At 35.3% G+C, this 16,786-nt stretch overlaps 1 protein-coding gene across 1 annotated transcript in view; it reads left to right on the top strand.

Moving 5' to 3' along the window:
• Window positions 1–16,786, top strand: part of LOC118193531 (protein turtle-like) — a 1,156,839-nt gene that overhangs the window by 76,501 nt on the left and 1,063,552 nt on the right. The window lies entirely within an intron of this gene.

Here is a 16,786-nt window from a genome sequence, read left to right as displayed (position 1 = left end):
ATTCTTTCTAGAGAAAAATTGTCTGTCATAAATATATCACTTGCAATCAAGTGTTTATAAATAGTTTTCATTTTTAAAAGTACAATATTTAATTCTAAAGTAATCAAAAAAATTTCTTTTTTACCTAATACTAGGATATTTGCTGCTCAAACGTTTGCCGCAAATGATCGTGCTCATTGTTTATTAAATAGTCGTCTCATAACTGGGAGCGTTGCGCTGAGTGCCCCTTTGAAGGCAAACCGATATTGCAGCGGCGGAAAGGAGGGACGACATATTACAAAAAACCAAGCCTTAAGCTGAATTCAAACACTAACCCTGGAACTGGAACATGCAGTTAGGCTCCGCTCACCACTGCAGGGGAGGATTCGAATAAAAACAGAATTAGCATTATTTTGCAAACTTATTATATTTTTTCCAGTAGTTTCTATGAAATTTATATCTTTTTTAATAACGAACTTTATTCTAATCTGTGTGTAGTGAACTAAGGTATTCCGCCCTTGTACTCATTTGGCACATGAATATATTTTTTATAATTACAATATTGGTTTGGCACACTGAGGATCCCCTATTAGACTCTAAAAGATCACCCAGGTTGTTTTGAAGATGCAAATCATTTCGTTTTCGAAATCCTCTTGGACTCCAAAACCTAGCAATCAAAATAAGAAATTTGATATCAGTACCTTTTCGATCTAAATCTGACTTACTCGCCCATTATTTAAAAGAGATTTAAGAGACATTCAGGCAGCTCTCCATCAACTGTTGTGATGCATCTGTTAACGTAATTAACTGTCCGTTGAAAGTTCTATGTTCCACTTCGTTTTCGAAATCCTCTTGTTCTCCAAAACCTAGCAATCAAAATAAGAAATTTGATAGCAGTACCTTTTCGATCTAAATCTGACTTACTCGCCCATTATTTAAGAGAGATTTAAGAGACATTCAGGCAGCTCTCCATCAACTGTTGTGATGCATCTGTTAACGTAATTAACTGTCCGTTGAAAGTTCTATGTTCCACTTCGTTTTCGAAATCCTCTTGTTCTCCAAAACCTAGCAATCAAAATAAGAAATTTGATAGCAGTACCTCTTCGATCTAAATCTGACTTACTCGCCCATTATTTAAGAGAGATTTAAGAGACATTCAGGCAGCTCTCCATCAACTGTTGTGATGCATCTGTTAACGTAATTAACTGTCCGTTGAAAGTTCTATGTTCCACTTCGTTTTCGAAATCCTCTTGTTCTCCAAAACCTAGCAGTCAAAATAAGAAATTTGATAGCAGTAACTCTTCGATCTAAATCTGACTTACTCGCCCATTATTTAGGAGAGATTTAAGAGACATTCAGGCAGCTCTCCATCAACTGTTGTGATGCATCTGTTAACGTAATTAACTGTCCGTTGAAATTTCTATGTTCCACTTCGTTTTCGAAATCGTCTTGTTCTCCAAAACCTAGCAATCAAAATAAGAAATTGATAGCAGTACCTCTTCGATCTAAATCTGACTTACTCGCCCATTATTTAAGAGAGATTTAAGAGACATTCAGGCAGCTCTCCATAAACTGTTGTGATGCATCTGTTAACGTAATTAACTGTCCGTTGAAAGTTCTATGTTCCACTTCGTTTTCTAAATCCTCTTGTTCTCCGAAACCTAGCAATCAAAATAAGAAATTTGATAGCAGTACCTCTTCGATCTAAATGTGACTTACTCGCCCATTATTTAAGAGAGATTTAAGAAACATTCAGGCAGCTCTCCATCAACTGTTGTGATGCATCTGTTAACGTAATTAACTGTCCTTTGAAAGTTCTATGTTCCACTTTGTTTTCGAAATCCTCTTGTTCTCCAAAACCTAGCAATCAAAATAAGAAATTTGATAGCAGTACCTTTTCGATCTAAATCTGACTTACTCGCCCATTATTTAAGAGAGATTTAAGAGACATTCAGGCAGCTCTCCATCAACTGTTGTGATGCATCTGTTAACGTAATTAACTGTCCGTTGAAAGTTCTATGTTCCACTTCGTTTTCGAAATCCTCTTGTTCTCCAAAACCTAGCAGTCAAAATAAGAAATTTGATAGCAGTAACTCTTCGATCTAAATCTGACTTACTCGCCCATTATTTAGGAGAGATTTAAGAGACATTCAGGCAGCTCTCCATCAACTGTTGTGATGCATCTGTTAACGTAATTAACTGTCCGTTGAAATTTCTATGTTCCACTTCGTTTTCGAAATCGTCTTGTTCTCCAAAACCTAGCAATCAAAATAAGAAATTGATAGCAGTACCTCTTCGATCTAAATCTGACTTACTCGCCCATTATTTAAGAGAGATTTAAGAGACATTCAGGCAGCTCTCCATAAACTGTTGTGATGCATCTGTTAACGTAATTAACTGTCCGTTGAAAGTTCTATGTTCCACTTCCTGTGCGTCAATGGCTCTAGGTGCCGAAGTGGCTCTGAGTGCTCTAGGTGGCTTCAGTGGTGGCTATAGGTAACTCTAGGTGCCGAAGATTCTATGTTTCATATGAGAGAAAGTTTTTGGCACTTTCCCCCTTAAGTCGTTGTCGTCTCCTTTAAGTTGAAGATGATTAAACAATGAAATAAAAGTTGTTCATTTCGTGTAAAATGAGTTTATGGTAAAATTGTATAAAATCTTTTTTATTCATGCACCTTTCGTATTCTTAAAACATAATAAATTCTTTATGAAAGATACATTTCTTAATGCACACACATACAGTTTTTGGCAGTCTATTCAGAAGAAATATTTTCAAATTAATACTGAATTAATATTAAATAAAAATAATTACAGCTTTTATTTATTTAGGTATGGTAGCACGTAGGATAAATGCAAATTAAGTGACACACGCGAAAAAGTGATTTAATAAAAGGTTAAGAAATGTAGATAGGTATACATAGGTATACGTAATAACATAATAAAATGGTGGCATTAGAAATGCTTTCCTCGATTAATTAATGTATTATAAATGTACTTCTAGAATATTCTTATAATATGGTAGAAATTATATAATATAATATAATATTATTATAATTATAGTATTCTAGAAATTAAAAGTAAAAAAGTATATATTACTTTTAATGATACCAGTTACTGTCATTTAATTAAAATAATTAATCCTTCTTATCATTATTTAAATGCATTTTTATTCAATCAAGCATATTAACAATGACAAAAATATGAACTAAATTAGATTTAACCTTTTTAAAATTGAAGGTTAAATATCTTACTTTTTTCCGAATGGTAACAATTTGACGCGCTGGAGAAAACATGCTTTATTTAGAACAGTGTTGTCACTTATCGTTTTCAAGCGCTTAGTCTGTAGGGTTTATATTTATTTTAACTAACATTTATTTTAAGTTTAAACTATCTTTCCTGTCAAGCCTTACTTTCCCCTGGAACTGCCAATGCCAGAATATGTAAATTTTAGTAGAACGCGCAAGCATTCAAATTATCAGCGGAAGTATTCTGATTTAAATAGAAGGAAACGAGTTCGGTGATATATTCTTACTTAGCGAGCGCGGAGGTAGTTAGCGAGAATTGAAGAACCCCGCGTTGCGGCCTATGTGCTTGGCGGGAAGTAGTGGTAATCGTTCCAGTGAGCTTCAAGTCTGCTGAATTAGCAGCGGTATTGTAAAACGCGGTGAGTTAGTTATTTTAGAGAACCTCGTAGTTAGAATCTTGTCATTAGTTTCTTTTCAGGTTATTATTTTTATTTGACTGCCGAGTTGGCACCGTCTGTAAGCGTCAAGAGAACGCAATTGTAATTTATTACGTTGAATAAAAAGGGACTTAAACCCTTCACAAGGCTCTATCTTTTATACAAGTTTACACAGTCACCTCTTGGTTGCGTGCAAGTTAGAGGCGCGCAACGTTATATTGGCGCCCGAACACTTATCGAACTGAAATGGCCGAAAATTGGATGGAAGCCGCTGGACAACACCAAGAAATGACAAGTCAGTTAGAAGGATTTGGATACCTGGTCCAGACTTTGAGAGCATCAATCAAGCCAAACGTCTATTTCGACGGAAAAAATTCGGTGGCGGTATTTCTCGAAGGTCTAGAAAACCACTTTCAGCTCAGCTCTACCCTGTGCCTGAAAGACAAAAAGTTGCCATCGCCACATCAGCACTAAGAGGACAGGCCGCGCTATGGTGGAAAAATATAGGTAAATTTTTATTAGGGGAATTTGGAAGCCCGACATATATATTTGACAATTTCAAAAAATCGTTAGTAAAGGCCTTCCCCATAGTGAAAGATCGTGCACGGCTGGAAGCCGAACTATATAGTTTCTACCAACGGGATACAGCAGAATTGACGGACTTTATTTTACGAAAAATCAAGCTAACGGATATGCTGTATGGAAAAAAACCCGATGCGGAGATTATTGAAAGAATATTACCAAGATTGTTACCCGCTGTCCAAGACTACTTTGAAATTAGAAACCCAAGCACATTGCAGGAACTTTCCGAATTGGCGGTGAAGTTTCAAAATCGCAGAATAGCGGAAAAAGCGAGAGGGGAAACATATTCTCAACATACCCGAAGGAAGGAGGAAACCAGAAATGGAAATCGCTCATATGGGGGAAAGATCTATCAAGCTAACGCATCGAAACTCGAAGGTCAAGGCCCAAAAAGAAAATTTGAAAATAAACATCCGCGTACCCAGAAGACACAGATTGAAAGGAAAGCTTTAAACGAATAGAGGGGCCTGTGAAAGGGAGGGTCCAGACCCCGGAAGTTTTAAAAAAACCCCTCAAATAGACATTTAAACACGGTCATCGTAAAAAACTCTACCAATTATACAAGTCCTGGTTGGCGATGTACCAGTAGAAGCCCTCATCGATACAGGAGCAGAAGGAAATTTTATGAGTGAAAAGTTCTTCAAAAAGAATTTTTATAGGATACGACTATTTAAAACCAAAAATACGGAAATTATAGCAGCGCAAGGAAAAACATGTCACTGCATCGGGAAATTATCATTAAACTTACAGGTAAAAGAGGAAAATCTCAAAGTATTAATTTTTGTGGTGAAAGACCTGCAACACTCTCTTATTTTAGGTATGGACTTTCTAAGGGCCGCGAGGGCCAAATTAAATTTTCAAGATAGTTCCGTGGTGTTGGAGATGGACCAGAGGGTGGTGGAACCTGTGGAGACACCTGAAGTGGACCTTAGCCATCTGAATGACCATGAAAGTAAAGCAATGCAGCAAGTGGTGAGTAATTTTTCTCATTTGTTTAAAGAAAAACCAGGAAACTGCCAGATAGTAACTCACAAGATTCAATTAAATGCCGAAAAACCTTGTAGGACTAAACCGTATAGTTATGATAAACAAAAAGACCTAATCATCGAAGAACATATTCAGGAGATGTTAAAGAATAAAATAATAACGCCCATAAATAGTGAGTACGCGAGTCCAGTCGTACTATGTAGGAAAAAGAACGAGTTTCCTCCTTCGGATAAAAGGGCTTGGAGGTTTGCTATTGATTACAGAAAACTAAATAGTATTACTAAATTTCCAGTTTACCCTTTGCCGGTTATAGACGAGATCATTAGACAGATCAAATCGACAAGATATATGTCTACTTTGGACTTAACGTCTGGCTACTATCAAATAGCTATGAGACCCGAAGATATACATAAAACCGCGTTTATAACAAAATCAGGCACTTATGCATTTTTACGCATGCCCTTTGGGTTGTGTGGGGCCCCATCAACATTCCAGAGAGCTATGGACATTGTGCTAAAGCCTGTCCTAGGAAAATCAACTTTAATTTATCTAGATGATATAATTATAACGAGTAGTACGTTGGAACAACACATTAATGACCTCGAACAAGTTTTTAAATTATTGAAAGAGGCCGGTCTTACAATTAACGCCTCAAAATGCAAGTTCGCAACTAAAGAACTTAAATATCTCGGTTATAAAATTTCGCAAAAGTGTATAGAAACGCAAGATTCAAAAATAAAAGCTATTAAGAATTTCCCACCGCCCAACACCGCCAAGAAACTTTCTTCTTTCCTTGGATTATGTTCTTACTATCGATCTTTCATAAAAGATTTCGCTAATATTGTTGAACCACTCTTAGTAATCAAAAGAAAAAAGAGTAAGTTTACGTGGACAGCGGAAGCTAACACAGCATTTGAAAGATTAAAAGAAGCGCTTATTAATGCCCCTGTTTTAAAATTCCCTGAGGGGGACGAAAACCTGGAAATTGCAGCAGATGCGTCAGACTATGCGGTGGGTGCGGTTCTTATGCAAAATAACCATCCTCTGGCATTTTTTAGTAAAACATTGAATCAGACACAAAGGAATTATACAGCTACAGAAAGAGAAACATTATCCGTATTAATGGCTGTACACAAATTTCGAGTTTAAATCGGCAAATCGCCAGTAACTGTCTTTTCGGATCATGCGGCTGTTGGTAGACTTTACTCGGGAAAAAACCTAACGCCCAGGTTAATAAGATGGGCTTTAAAACTCCAAGAATATAATATCACAATAAAATATAAACCGGGTAAGGAAAACAATGTAGCTGACGCACTTTCTCGTATAAAACTGGACGATGAAGGTAATGAACTTAAATGCGCTGTGTTGACTTCAAAAATTTTAGATTCTAGAGATACGGTTATTACTGAACTGAAAGCTGATCCTGAATTTGGAAATATCTATGCTTATTTGAAAGACCCCGAAAGCTTTGAGCATACAGATATCGATGCGATAAGAAATAGAGCAAAAAACTATGAAATAATAGATAATTTATTATTCTATACGAAAACAACAAACGAAAATCTTGAGTATAAGCCAGTCATCCCAGCCTCGCTTCGATTAAGCATTTTGAAGGAGTTGCACGAAGAAAAAACAGCGGGCCACCTAGGGGTCAGAAAGACTATAAAAAGGGTACGCGAGGCGGTATATTTCCCGCAATTATACAAAATAGTAACGGCGTATATCAGGTCCTGCAATCAATGTCAGTTAATAAATGATATTAATTACAGCCCGGCCGGGTACTTAAATAGCATTCGCGCTACATTTCCGAATGAAATTTTAGGCATAGATCTCCTTGGTCCCTTCCCCCAGAGCGAGTTAAATAAAAATCGTTTTCTTTTAGTAATAGTAGATCATTTTTCAAAATGGATAGAAATTGTTCCACTTAAACGCGCGTCAGCCAAAACAGTCGCAGATGCATTCTTACACAGATACATTTTAAAATACGGTGCACCGATAAAAGTCATTAGCGATAACGGAAAACAATTCATTAGTCAAATATTTGAAAACATATGCAATGGACTTGGCATACGCCATATCAAAATGGTTCCGTATAGACCACAGGCTAACATAGCAGAAAGAGTTAATAAAAACATAGTAAAAATAATTCGCAGTTACGTGAGCACACAGCACAAGCGCTGGGATGGCTACATAAATGAATTAGCTTATGCTTTAAGAACGGCACATCATGATACTACGGGAAAAACTCCAGCAGAATTATTTTTAGGCAGAAAGTTAATTACGCCTTTAGATAAATTTTTCTTTGTGCAACAAAGAGAGCAGGAGTTTAAACAAAAAGATGTGCAAAAGCTAATTGATCAGGCACTTAAAAGCTCGGATACGGCAAGAAATAGGCAGATATTATATTACGATAGAAAACGCCGTGAAGCAGATTTTAAAGTTGGGGATAAAGTATTGAAGCGGAAATTTTCTTTATCATGTGCCCCAGACAATTTTATGGCAAAGCTAGCTCCAAAGTTTGAAGGCCCCTATGTAATTCAGGAAATCAAAGGAGTAGTCTTATATCTTAAGAACGAGAGAGGGGAAATCTGTAAAGCAAGTCCCGACCAGGTGAAAAAATACTATAATCCAAATGATTTTGAAATCCTTAAAAGTTTCTTGCAGGACTCAAGTCTAAACGAAGTAGAAGAATCAGAGTCTACAACAACTATTCCACCACCCAAGAAACAGAGAACTGAAGAGAGACCTAGCACTTCTACAACCCGGACGTCGGTATCAAAAAGAAAAAATGATTTTCAAACTCCGGCGTTTAAGAAAAACAAAAATACAGATGCACCGGGTAAAGAAACCGTGGTAAAGAGAAAAACACCACCTACAAAGGATAGCAGGAGAAATTACACATTAAGGAGAACGCGCACACGGCCACAGAGTCAGGTGCCAGCAAGGCCGCCGTTCCGGAAACTGAAACGCCAACAGGAGGCACAAAAATACGACGAACAGAAGAAATTCAAGAAGGACTCCAGACCGGAGGACGTCAAGACCAGCCGTCTCAGGGAGAAACGGAAAGGACAACAACCAGACGATTACTCCGCCAAGAGGCCAGCATGTAGAGGACGCAAAAGAAAAAGCAACGTGGACGACACTCGGAGATCAATAAGGAGAAGATTGACATCCATGAAACCTCTAACTTGGGATCAATTTTGCCAAAAACGGATGACGGAGTTTCAAGCATCGAAAACTCAAAGATAAGTTAAAACCTTCTATAAATTTTTTTCTCTTTTGTTCCGAAATGTTATGCATAAGTACGAAGTTCTATGTTTTGACGAAAGTCAATATGTCTCGGTTGAGACTTAGATTTGTTTTACTTTATTTAGCTAAGGCAAAAGTATTATTTTCTTTAAGTGTAAAAGCTAAAAACAAGCATTTTCTGTTGGTCGAAAGACTAATTCTGTTATGTTAAAGCCAAAATTTGGCCGAAGATAAAAATAACTTCGTATTCTTTTATTAATAAGAATTTTACTTTCAGTGCCGCCAGCTTGGCGAAGAATGAGTAAAGTAAAAATTTATTTTCTCTTATTCATTTTATGGTAAATTGTAAAAAGCATATGTATTAAAATTTTGTAAATGTACGTGAATCCTTGAAGGTTATGTAAAAGTGGAATTTAGTCTAGAAGCATAAAATTGTAGATGCTAAAAGTGAATGCTTAAAAGCAATGAAGTCAAAATTTAAGTAGTAAATTGTAGATAAAGTCATGCTTTAGAGCGAAAGCCTGCATGTTTAAAGATGAATGAGGGGGAAGTTAGAATGAATGTGTTTTGTAGGGTTCTCCACCTGCATTTGAATTTTTAAGACTATTAAAGTAGCTCATTGAGTTGTAGAATGTCGAGTAAGGTGTGTCTATTTGGTCGTTGAATTATAACAAATCATGGTGGTTAGGGGAAGTGTTGTAAGACTAAAACACGAATATTCCCGTTTGACACCACACACGGTGGAGAGCCAGGGTAAAGTTAAATTAATGCTTGAAAAATTGAATGAATGTGAAGTAAGCAATAACTAAGAAAAACGAATCGTTTAAAAACAAAAATTTATTGTGTCAAGAAAGTGTAAATTATAATGTATTTAGAAAGATACTGATACTTATTCCTTCCAGATGCTGGAAGGAAAGACCAAGATTGATTGATGAAGTCCAGGAAAAGTTGCTGTAAGAAGAAAGTTATAACGAGCAACAGAATTTTAGTATACAAATGATTACATAAGATATTTTTTTGTGTAAACGAGGTTCTCGCCAATTAGTTCAGAATTAGAGAAACTTACAACAGGTCGTTTGTAGGACCTGCTTCCAAGTTTTCCAAATTCTGGCAGCGGCAAATGTAGGGTTTATATTTATTTTAACTAACATTTATTTTAAGTTTAAACTATCTTTCCTGTCAAGCCTTACTTTCCCCTGGAACTGCCAATGCCAGAATATGTAAATTTTAGTAGAACGCGCAAGCATTCAAATTATCAGCGGAAGTATTCTGATTTAAATAGAAGGAAACGAGTTCGGTGATATATTCTTACTTAGCGAGCGCGGAGGTAGTTAGCGAGAATTGAAGAACCCCGCGTTGCGGCCTATGTGCTTGGCGGGAAGTAGTGGTAATCGTTCCAGTGAGCTTCAAGTCTGCTGAATTAGCAGCGGTATTGTAAAACGCGGTGAGTTAGTTATTTTAGAGAACCTCGTAGTTAGAATCTTGTCTTTAGTTTCTTTTCAGGTTATTATTTTTATTTGACTGCCAAGTTGGCACCGTCTGTAAGCGTCAAGAGAACGCAATTGTAATTTATTACGTTGAATAAAAAGGGACTTAAACCCTTCACAAGGCTCTATCTTTTATACAAGTTTTCACCGTCACCTCTTGGTTGCGTGCAAGTTGGAGGCGCGCAACGTTATAAGTCTGTTAGACAAAAATTCGTTAAATTTGTCAAAAATTTGAGATCAGTCAAAATCAAATTCGAAATTCAAAATTCGGACTTCGAGATGTATTAAAAATTTGGTGGCTCAAGTTACTTGCTTTTTCCACAATGGGAGGAACGTACATACATACATGCATGCGTACAGATTCTTCACTATTTAATTTTTTCTTAAATAATCGAATTGCGGAATTGAAATAATCGGATTGGAAAATAGTGGAATAAAGTCCTTTGGCGGCAATCATTTGAAAAGTTGTTTGGATAAAAAATGTGTTTTGGGACAAATAGTACCTTTGATGCTAATTATAAACAGCATTATAGAATAGAATTACCTATAATTTTTCTTTTCTGAAGTTTGAAATGACTAGAACACATTTCAGTAAGGACTTATTAAATGTGTTTTCTTTAATGTAAGTTTCAGCTTTATTCAGCTAGGAAAACTTATTACACTTAAACTTGTCTTGAACTGTCTCACATTCATAAATCCAATTTGGAGTTATTTTATAATTTTTTTTGCGCATTTAGAAATTTTGAATATTACGAAAACATCCAAGCAGAGGAGACGACCTTTTGCCCTAAATAACGTTTACCGCAGCTAACGTAGCTCAATGTAATTTGATTATTTTAAAATTCATTTTCTAAGTTCAATGATCAAATATATCGCATTCAATTTCAGCCATTTTTCGAAGAGTGAAATTTCAGACCTACCACTGTGTGCCTTTATTTTTCTGAATAAACCTTTCGATTTTTCCTTTATTAAAAATTTTCTATGGAAACTTAAAAAGCAATACAGAAAAAAAGATTATTTTTCCGCGCTATCAATTTTCCTTAGAAAAAAAAAAGAGGTAACGCCCTTTGAAGTATGCCGTTAGCATTTCTTTTTACCTTGGTGTGAATTTTTTTTCTTTCCCCCCTCTCTTCTCTTCTGCTTTGATCTTATATATAAAGTTGTTCTCTGTAAAAAGAGACTGTTTCCGACAGGTTTTCACTAGACTTAAGAAATAAAAATGCCTCATTGATACGATAAGTTTGGAAACCCGTTGATATATTACACTGCTTTAAAAGTGCCTGGAAAGCATTGACACAATAGCTGCTGAGTTGATATAGATCTTAAGCCATCGAAGAAGAGAAATAAGAACCTCGCTTTTATTTTTGATGAATGTGAAATAAAAAGTTGAATTACTTACGTACATTTATCGATGAAAGCATCTAGATTTTTACTATGTAGCCTTATACACCAGAACTGCAGAGAAAAACTCTAAATTGCAAAGGCAGTACTAATTACAATATCGCAAAATAATTTTAAAATGAGCATATCTTTAGAACTTCCGATACTCAGTCTCGCGCGCTGGAGATAAAAATGTTTTTTTCTGTACAACGTTGCCATTGCTCGCTGTGAAATCCTTGAGTTTGTTAATCAAAAATTCGTTAAAGTTTTACAGAATATGAAATCAATAATAAAACCAATTCCAAATTTCAAATTTGGGCTTCCAGATGCCCATAATCGCAGGAGGATTATGTTACTCAAAATGTGATGGCTCTAGGTGCAGTTGTTCTATCACAATGCGAGAAACATACATACATTAATGGAGGTTCTTCATTATGTAATTTCTTTAAATGTAATGCAGGGCGATCATATTTGGTGGCAACAATTTGAAAAGTGAAACAAAGCTTGTAATGAATCAACGCAAAATGCCAAAACGAAGTTAATAGGCCGTCTGGGCAAATTGCCCCTTTGGACTAAAAACAAAAAGTAAGCTTAAAAGAGTGTAACACATGTAAATTTTCTCTTGTATAGCAAACGCATATGCCGATTACTGTATATTGTTATATGCGGACGGGTATGTAATAAACTGATTGCACCCAGGTCCGAAAAAAATTTATTTTATCAACAGAAGCACTTCAAAGCTCTGGTATTTTCCACTGAAATACTCGTACAGGTGTTTACAGTATCACAGAGTACAATCAGTGGTTACGCTTAAAACTGCTAAGAACGTTAAACACAAAGCAATGCAAAATGCATCTAAAGAGAGAGCTAACCCAGAAATACCTCCGATCTCAGGCTGAAGTAACAACTCACAATAACAACAACAATAGCAATTAACTAAAGCTAGATTTTGCTATTTGATATTTTTTGATGTTTACTTTGCCAAAATATGAATATAAAACACTTCTGTAATTAGGAAGTGTATGAGTACAAAAAAAAAAAAAAAAAAAAAAAAAAAAAAAAAAAAAAAAAAAATTGATGCGAAAATAAAACCCGGTAAAGATTTTTAAACCCGGATAAGGGGTTGAATATAATCCGTACTGAAGAGGAAACTTGACAGCCAAGTAAGATTAAACATTCCACTTTATTTCAACTGACGTTTGCAGCCACAATATACTTGGCATATTTAAAGAACGTTTACATTTTTGATACCGTTGCGGTAGAAGAGCAGAGCGAAGTAGCGATTTAAAGGAAAGAAGGTAGAAGCTAAAGTGCGCAATTAAATCCAATATAAAGGCTCACCAAGAGAAAGTTTTGTGTTAGCTTGCTTGTTCAGAGAAAGGTTTCCGTTTTCGAAATCTTGAGTTCGGTTTCCGAATGAGCAACATCATCAGTGTTACGCAAGACATATGACATAGATTGATCTAGAAATGACACAGTATAGGATAGATATTACGATTTTTAGAATAGAGAGGGGGAATTAAGGCTAATACTTGTTTAAATGAGTATATCGTGTTGTAGACAAAGTTGGGTATTACTCGTAATTTAATGAAAAAAGTGGTGTAACATCTTGCCCTGCACGGATAGAAAACACCGCTATACATAAATGCAATATGTTCCAAGCCTACCACGTATTCAGCAAATCCCTTATGTGAGTCTGGTTCCGAAATCTTTAATAACTTCCGAAGAATTTTAGAAACATTTTCTGAACTATCATTAATTTATTTTAATGTATATGAATTTTATTAGCACTCTCATTACATTTATCGAATACTCAATGAAATATTTATGTGCTATTTAAATATATTAAAATACTACTACTTCTAAACTTACTAGTTTTTCTATTCTGTAACGTTATGAATATATTTTTATTGAATACTTAACAGATAAATTAGCTAGACAAAATGCAAATATTATAATTTTTATCTGGACGTTCATTTACAAAGCTGATGTGAAGGAAACCTCCTTTAAATTTGAAATAATTACTGTAATCAAAATCGTAAAAACAACCTTGCATTTAGCGTAAGTATAATGAATTATCATTATACTTACGCTAAATGCAAGGTTGTTTTTACGATTTTGATTGTCACATTAGCGTGTTTCTCTTCTAGTCTAATTACTGTAAATCTTTTGGAGAAGGACATTTTATCCGACAGTGCAATTACCAGTTATCTAACAGAAGACAAATGCCAAACACCTGATAAATATTAATTTCAGTAGTATTTCAGATTCCACGAGTAATAGGAAGCTGTTGGTTTATCAAAATTTTACGTGTAAAATAAGATCAGATCGTCAGATAAGAAATAGTTAAAATTCTGAAGTGAGCTTGAAATTTCAAAAGCAGAAGAAAAAGTAATATCACTTTGCTCTTAATTTCTGGTTTGCTTATTAAACAGCGATACGCTGACGCAAAAGTCATTTTATTACTTAAAATAAATTGAAAGAAAACAAAAGGTTGTCAGAAGCGGGATTCGAACAGACGCCCACAGTCGTGGATCAGAACACTCACACTTCCGCTTCGGAGAAAGAAAACCTTGAGCCTGGCGCCTTAGACCGCTCGGCCATTCTGACATGCTTCAAACGCCTTCAAAACTAGTAAAGTCTGCCACAATATTTAGTTTCTTACTTGAGACTTTTATAAATTGAATTTATCACCTGCTTTATTAAAAATGTAATAAAGATGCTTATTCTTACTCTGTATTTGATATTTACGCATTAATCCAACGACCGTGGCGCAATTTGTGATTTTTTTTTACAGATGAAAATGTAAAAGCTACTTACCGGGTGCAAGCTGATAGTTTTCGGTCCCCCCCCCTTTTTTTTAGAAAATCTTTCGGACTATTTATCATAAGTCTGTAATCACTATCAACATAAAAAGTTAAAACATACATTAGCAATTTAGAATATACAAAACGAAATCTGAAAGGTTCCGTATTTTATATTACGCCAATACGGGCATTTTGTTTAACGGTTTGTGTGTTGCCTTTATTTATTAAATATCATGTTCTTCGCACTTAAAGCATAAAATTCAATTCAATAGCAGTATCACAAAATATTTAAAAAGAGCATATCTTTAGAATTTCCGATGCACAGTCTCGCACGCTGGAGATAAAAATGTTTTTCTTTTATTCTTTTTTTTTTTTTAAATTTTTATTTATTTTTTTTTTGAGTGCAGTGTTGCTAATGCTCCCTTTGTAATGGTTCAAAAACTCATAATTGCTTTACAGAATATGAAATAGATAACAAAACAAATTCCAAATTTGGGCTTCCAGATATCCATATTCCTGTGGAGACGTACGTTATTCAAAATTGGATGGCTCTAGCTACAGTTGTTTTATCATAATGCGAGAAACATCCATACATTTATGCAAATTCTTCATTATTTAATTTTTAAAAAATATAATACAGAGCTCTAATATTTGGTGACAACAATTTAAAAAGTGATTCACCATTTATAGTGAATTAACTCAAAATGCCAAAACGAAATTAATAGCCTTTCTGGGCGAATTGTCCCTTTGAGAAAAAAAAGAGTTTTCCAGGTAAAATATCATAAAGTTTAATGTTTTTAAAAGTTAGAAAAAACTAATCAGAGCACTATATTTCCAGTATGTTAAGAGATTACCCTGGTACCAGTTCATTAGCAGGTATACAGTAATTTATTACGTATTTTAAATCATAATTTTGAGATTAACATATTGTTTATCTTATATAAATAAGCAGTGGAAAAAGAAAATGTTGGGAGATTATTGCAGCCACATACAGCGCAGTATTACTATGAAATACCACAAACGAAAGAGTCTCCATGGTAAAGAGCGTTTTGCTTTGTTTACCAAATATGAGAAAGTGCAGTGTTTATACTAGAGTTCCGCTACACTTTGTAAATGCAAGTGTAATGTTTATACTAGAGTTCCTCCACACTTTGCATATGTAAGTGTAGTGTTTATACTAGAGTTCTGCTACACTTTGCAAGACATTTCATCGAACCTCAAGAGTGAGACAAATTTTGACCAAGGGACTGAAACCACCTGTGTTAAAACCCCGAACTGGAGCTAGTAGTGAGCTAAATGGTATTTTGTGTGTGTGTGATTATGGCAAAGCCTCGAGGGCTATCTGCCTAAGGGAAGGGATGTCTTCGTGCAGGACTTTCTATGAGAAACCGGCTCGTATATACGTTACACATGTGAAAAACCACGAAAACGCCCATGCAGCCAGCCCGTTCGCGGGATTCGAACCTCGCGACCGAACTACCAGTGTTCAGCGACTTTACCGCTCGGCCGCTGGTGGGCTAAATGGTATTTTGAAAACTTGGAAAGTAGAGATACTTTTCTCTATAGTTGCTCTGATATTGCCTTGAAAGACAGTCGTTATAATTAACTATCACCTAATTATAATATAACTTAGTGGTATCCTTTAAGGGCATGACAGTGAGATTTTCATGAATTTGATTCCTTAAAACAGCATGAGACCACGGTTTTTAAGAATGAAGAAGAAGGCAGGTGTAAAAATGTACATGGAATAATTTAGATTTATTGACCAGTCTGAATAGATCAGAGAAACTTGCTCTCCTTTACCAACGCAGCCTCCTGATTCGCCAGCTCCTGATCCCTACTTTCTACCTCCGGACTTTGAATTTCTTCTAACTATCGCCACCGCCACCAGAGGGAGGCACATCAGCTAACTCTCTTTTTTATTCTCTTTTCAGCCTCCTTACGATGTTCTCCTGCTGCAGGATTCACTTGAGTTCTCAAAAACAACTTAGTATCTTATTTTAGATCTACTGGCGTACGAAGTTGCGAAGAGAAGAGCAGACAGCATAAACGAAACGTTCACGTAGTGGTGGAGCCTGCCAATAGTTGACGGTATCAGAAATTTTAGAATTCTGAATAATCGGTTGCTCTTCTAAACGTAGAAGAGTTTACAGTAAAATTCGTAATTTGCATTTGCATAAAATTAATAATTTAAGCATCATCACTTTTCGGATGATGCCGAAATCAATTCAGTCTTAGCCACTAGTTTTTATGTAAGATTGTTTTCGTTTGCATGTTATTTGCAACGCCTTGTGATTTTAACAGATTAAATAGTCTTCATAAAATGGTTCATAATCTGTTTATTTAACTAAGAATTATATTTACTTATATTCCACAAAATTCTGCTCAGACTGAATAATAGGCTGAAATTAAAAAGCCCATATATAAGCATCCATAACTTTATTGACAAAACACTCAATTTGTCCCAAAAATTACGAGTTTCGGGTTCATTTTGTAACATACGCTAATAGTGTATAAATTCCCAACTCTTATTTATTAACCAAACATTTTCTCGTGTAAGTGTTTTTATGTGAAATTAATAGGTACACTGAATCTCCAAAACCAGTTCTTAAAACTAGTTCCAAAATTGTTTA

Source organism: Stegodyphus dumicola, chromosome 7 (assembly GCF_044657685.1).
Source record: "Stegodyphus dumicola isolate Sdum_Otavi_A_Nest chromosome 7, ASM4465768v1".
Taxonomy (NCBI): Eukaryota; Metazoa; Arthropoda; class Arachnida; order Araneae; family Eresidae; genus Stegodyphus; species Stegodyphus dumicola.
This window is presented reverse-complemented; position numbering and strand designations above follow the sequence as displayed.